Raw genomic sequence first — 6,000 nt, 5'->3', positions numbered from 1 at the left:
ACTGCATATTTTCCTTCAAACAATCCCGGGTTTGTACTGAAATAATCAGGGTCTGTGTCTTCAGCAACGGTGAGCTGAGAAATTCCAGCCCAGCACCGTTTTCTGAGTTTCAGCAGCCAAAAGATTAGGAAATAATTCATTTTTTTTCAGCCAAAACTCCTGGAGAATCTCCTCTTCCCTCATTTCTGGTGAGCAAACACACACACGTGCCTTCTATAAAAGGAGGCTTTTCCATAGAATTCCAGCAGTGTTCCATACAAAGATGTCTGTCTGGGCTGTGCCAATTCTCCCCCACCATCCTCTGACCCACAGGGAGAGAGGATCCCAGCATCACCCTGGAGCTGACAAGGATCTTGCCCAGGGATTACAGTCCCAGTCCTGCCCTGTGAGCAATGCCCAGCATTGTCTCTCTCCAAAGCTGATTTCCTCCCGTGGGAATTGGGGTGGGAAATATTTAATTACTCCCAAGTCTATTTTATGGCAGTTTAACCCCTGTCAACTGAAATCCCAGTTCTCCTGCTTTTTCATGTAGAAATTCCATTAAATCTCACAGCAACACTTTTATCCTTTCCAGTGGATCTGCCCCAGTGCTGGGCTCCAGGCTCAGCATGGAGACACCACATCCAAAGCTCCCAAAACTGCCCAGGACCCAGAGTCAAACACACAGGTTATCTGGAAGTTGCCTGAAAATAGGAGTTCTCATGGGTGCTGAACTGGGATTGACATCTCCTGCTTATCCCATTCACCAGCTTCCAAAAAGTAAGTGGTCCCTGAGCAAGAAGAGCCCGGCCTGGGACGTGTCTTTTCTGGGAGAAATCCATTCCCAACCCTGTCCCTGGGGATTTCAGGGCTCGTGACAGAAGCAGAGGGCTGCAGGACAGAGGAGCAGGTCATTTGGAGAGATACAGGAGGCAATTCCCCTCTCCCAAGGGATCAGCAAGGCCCAACCAAGCCTAGAAAAGCAATAAAGAAAAAGTCCATCTGGACGACGCCCTTTTTCTGACTCAGAATGTTAAATAAAATGACAGAAACTGCTCTTTTTCTCTTTTTTACTTTTTTTTTTTTATCAGCCAGTAGGCCCTTCATATTTTCCCACTTACATCATCCAACATGGTTTGAATCTACAGTGACTGGTAAAGCCTCAAAGGCATAATTGCAGTTGTCTTAGGAAAGTGAAATCATATGGTGTTCCCAAGATCCCTTCCCCTTTGCTTTTTTCCTTTTCTTTTCTTTCTTTTTTTTCCCCCCTCCCCTTTTAATGTTTCTTACTCAGCTTCCAGATGTTTCCTGAGGAAAAAAAGAAAAAGAACAAGAGGCAAAGCAAGGCACAGACTACAGGGTGCTGTAGTGGAAAAGGCCACGTGGCAGCAGGAGCTCCCAGGCAAAGGAGGGGAGTGGTGGAAGCTGCAGCCTGTGTTTGGAGCAGCACATCTCCAGGCTGTTGAGGCACAGAGACCTTTCTGGACCACTCTCCCTCATCCCATCCCATCCCAAAATCCCTGGGAGCTGCCTCAGCCTCTCCATCAGCACATGGTCCAGGCTGGGAAGCCTGTAAAGGTCCTGAGCTGAGCAAAAGATGCTGAGCATCAACATATGCCCTGAATACAGTCAGCCCCCACATTTTGGGGAAATTCCAGAGTCCTGCAGGACTTTTTGCAACCTTGTAACTCAGACCAGGCTCCTGACCTGCTTCTTCATCCCTTATTGTAGCCATGGCTCCGACAGAACCTTTGCCAGCCCCTTCCTGATCTCTGAGCACTTCCAGGACCTTGATAAACCACCATTTCTATGGATTTCCAATGCCTTTGTGGAGGTAATTCCACCTGCCCACAGCCTTCTGGCTCAGGGGGGTGGGTTTGCCCCAACTCAGCCTCACACGAGGCCCTTGCATGAGGCATCAGTCGTGAAGCCCCCCTGGTGCTGCAGGGTCCAAGCTCCACCAACCCTCACAGAGGATGGAGGGCAAAAATTCCTGTGTGTGCTGGAGCATGGAATGGGCTGTTGGATCCAGAGCCTGGCACACCAACGCTGGGGAAGCACCTCTGTCCCTGCAAAGAGCCTCCCTGGGAGCAGAAATGCTCACACCATGATTTAGGCAAGCTCAGCCTGGGCATGGTTTCAATTAGGGCTGTAATTTACTGAGCTGGCATGGAGGAGGGTGACACAAACTCCAAAGGAGGGGCCTGAAACTCTGCCTTGGGGAAAGGCAAGAAGGGGAAACTTGTTGGGGAAAGGCGAGAAGGAGTCCCATCCTGCTGAAAATGCCTCTTCCTGCACAGCCTCTGCTGCGCTGGGACCAGAAAAGCTGCAGTGCCAGGGGCTCAGGGATAAACCCCTCAGTGGGGCAGGCTGTGCCAATCTCCCCTCATGCCAATCCCTGCCCTGTGATGGGAGGAGAAGGCCCAGTGCCCTCTGAGGAGGTGCAGAGGGGTGAGCTCTGACTCCGAGGAGGGACAAGGCCGTGGGAGCCAGACCAGCCTTGCCTCCCTCCCCACCCAGCAGAGAAATCCCACCTCCAGTGCTTTCCTGGAGATCTGTAGTGTCTGCAAGAGAGCAGGGATTGCCCCAAAGAGCGGGAATGACCTTCCCTTGGAGCTGACAGAGCAGAGGATGCACCGGTGCTCCCAGCACCATTCCCCTGAGCACACAGGGGGCTGCAGCCCCAGGAAAGCACCACGAGGACACCACTTGAGCAGTGAGCCCAGAACAGTTGTTAGGCAGCCAGGCAGGTACAGTCCACCAAAAATGGATCAAGCACTTCCCAAGAACTAGAGAGCCAGTGGAACCAGTAGCACGAGGGGGTGGAAAGGGATGCAGCCAGCCAAGAACTGTTGAGAGTCTGGTTCAAATGCATCTCGGAATCAACTTAAAGACCTCAAAATTAAGTCATATCCAGTGTTTTCAGAGCATCAAACTCCTAATAGTGAGGGGGTGGTTTCCAGCCTCCTGTTGGGAGTGCAAATACAGCTCATCCAAACCCATTCCAGATGTTCTGCCCTTGATGGAGAGGAGGGAGGAACCATAACTGCAGCCCCCTGGGTCTAGTGATGAGTTGTCTTAGAAACAACAGCGAGTGTGATGCATCCCATTTCCCTGCTCAGAACAGGTAGCAGGCTCAAGGGTTGCTCAGTTGTGCAAAATCTTTGTTTTCCGCCTCCCAGTGCAGGCACAGAGAGGGTTAAATGCAATCCACATGGGAACACATCCCAGTTGTACAGAGCCAAGGCCTGGGAGGGCTCTGCTTCATCCACGGGAGGGTTTGAAGGGCCTTCTCTACCCTCAGCACAGTTTCCCATTCCCAGTGGGATAGAACTGTAGCTCCACCCAGGGCAAGAATGAGACCTGGCTGGAGGAGCTCGAGCAAGGAAAGGGAATTTGGCCTCTAAAAGATTGTCCTGAGCTTCTCAATAGTCTGTGTTTGTGCTTCTTATCCCAGGCCAAGCAGATGTTGCCGTCTCAGGTCACTGCCCAAGGTCAGCCTGTCTGGAGCACTGTCCCTGCTCAGTGGAGCCCTGTGTGTGTCCCTGGAGAAATGTCATGGAAACACACACTGGTTTGGGTTGGAAGGAATCTTAAAGATCATCCAGTCCCACTCCTCCATGGGCAGGGACACCTTCCACTAGCCCAGGTTGCTCCAAGCCCTGTCCAACCTGGCCTTGGACACTTCCAGGGATGGGGCAGCCACAGCTTCTCTGGGCAACCTGTGCCAGGGCCTCCCCACCCTCCCAGGGAAGAATTTCTTCCCAATATCCCATCTAAGCCTATTCTTTTTTCGCTTTAAAACCATTCCCCCTTGTCCTATCACTACATGTCTGTGTTCAGGAGACGAATTTACGAGCAGCAAAGTCACAGCAGCAGCAAAGGGTGCCCTTGCACAGCCCTCCCTGTGTCAGTGGGACTGGGTTTGGCAGCAGTTTCACCCCACTGCCCTCCCACTCGGGACCCTCTGTCACCAGACACTCGTGGGTACCCCCTGCCCCTGCTGCTGCTGATCCCGCGGGGCTGAGCCGGGCAGAGCAGTGAGGGGGAAAGGGAGAGACGGGAAAGGAAAGGGGAGAGAAGGGAAGGGGAAAGGGGTGACAAGGGAAGGGGAACAGCAGAGAGTTCGTGGGAGCCCCGAGCGATGCGGGCTGAGGGATGAAGGATGCGGGATGCGGGGGGCGGGGCCTGGTCCCCGCGTTGCCATGGAGACGCGCCGGCGCAGCCAATGGGAGGGCGGTGCGCTAGGGGATGCGCGGGGCTGGGGCGTCACCTGCTGGGGGCGAGGGGACATCGCACCGGCACCTCCGGACCCCCCCGGGATGGACACGGCACCCGTCGGGAACCCCGAACCCCGACCCCACCCCGGCGATGGGCCCGCGGGAACACGCCGAGGTATCTCCGTGTAATCCTGGATCCCGCTGGAGTTTCATGGCAGCTCAGCGGGAGCAGAACGCGGGAGTCAAGGGAGTTCTTTCGTGCTCCTGAACTTGATAAACCCAGCGGGAACCTGAGGACCCAAGTTTAAAAGTCTTTCTTCCTCGCATAAACCCGCTGTCGTGTTAACAAGCCACAGCCTTCCTCACATCCTCCCTAAAACTGCCTTAACAGGGGCAAGCTCTGACCTGTTGGCACCAGGAAATGAAGCTGGACAACGAGAACTTCCCGAGGCTTCCCGAGAAACCTGTCCATACTCCTGCCTTCTGCTCCCGGTTCCTAACGCTGGTTTCCATATGCTTATCCTCTTCAGGTCATGCAAATCCGGGAAACACAACAGGCCCAGGGAGGTTCTCTTTCCACATGACACCAAGTTGATGTGCTGGATTTTCCTTTCAGGTTGAATTTTTCCCATGGGAAAAAGAAAAATGTTATTCATGCACTGTCTGGAGGGGAAACAGCCCCCCCATACCCACACTCCTGGCATCAAGGGTGCTAGAAACAAAGGTCTGGGGGAGAGGGGCTGAACTCTGCAGCATCAGGCCCCAAAATGTTTGGCCTCTCAGCAGAGTGGAGAGAATTAGTGGAGTTCTGGGCTATCATAGGCAAAAATCCACAGCTGAAATTGTGAAATTTTGCAGGTAGGAGGTAACTGGGGGGTGTATCTATGGGGAGGGGAATGGGAAGTTTTGGAGCTCTCAACCAGAAGCGAATCTGCAAACAGAGCAGGCTGGTTGTATATTTTGATAACATAAAGTGGAATATCTTGAATGCTGCAACTAATAAAGAGACAGGAGACAGCCCCTGGATCACACACTGTGCTCCTGCATATTGAGTATTTAGATCAGGAAAAATGGGGATTTATTACTCTGAAAAGAAGACAAAGCCAGGAAAGAAGGATTCCCGAATGAAGGATTGGGTTCGGAGATTAGTAGTGGGTCCGGAAAGAGAGGAATTTCCTCGTGGCTGGAGGAAACATCCCGGGATTGGTAAGGTCCGGGAGATGCAGGAGATGCCGCGGGGATGCTCGGGGAGCCGGGTGAGCGCACTGGGGGGAGCAAGTGAGCCGGAGTGAGGGAACCGAGCCGGGAACAGCTCAGGTGTCTGACAGACAAACCCAGCATCAGGATCCACTCCGGGCTGGCCTCTACTCTGTCTGTCCCGTGACAAAGGGACATGGCTTTGCCACACCCCTGGTTTTCTCCTGTGTGCTCAGATCCGTGCTCCAAAGACCTTGTGCTGGTTTCTACTCAGATGAGGAGGTGAAAGGCTCATCTCTTTGCCCTGTTCCTCCTCACACCCTTTGTTCCAGCTCTCTGTGCAGCTTTTCCACCAAGTCCTCACCTTCAGGAGGCTGTCCAAGTGTCCTGCCTGTTCCCAGGGTCCCACAGGCCGAGCAGTGGGACAGACACAGGTACCACCACCAAAGCCCCTTGAGCAGGGGCTTGACCCCTGCCCAGGTCTCTGTGCTGTGACCAAGGACATGTATTCATGGCCCAGCTCACTGAACCAGGGCTTGTTATGGTGATGCTCAGGCAGGATGAGTCTCCAGCTTTTTGGTTATCTCCTTAGGACCCGGAATTT

The sequence above is a fragment of the Neopelma chrysocephalum genome, unplaced genomic scaffold (genome assembly GCF_003984885.1).
Source record: "Neopelma chrysocephalum unplaced genomic scaffold, ASM398488v2 Primary Assembly neopelma1_74, whole genome shotgun sequence".
In the NCBI taxonomy this organism is placed as follows: Eukaryota; Metazoa; Chordata; class Aves; order Passeriformes; family Pipridae; genus Neopelma; species Neopelma chrysocephalum.
The sequence above is the reverse complement of the archived record's forward strand: the minus strand, read 5'-3'. Positions refer to the sequence as shown.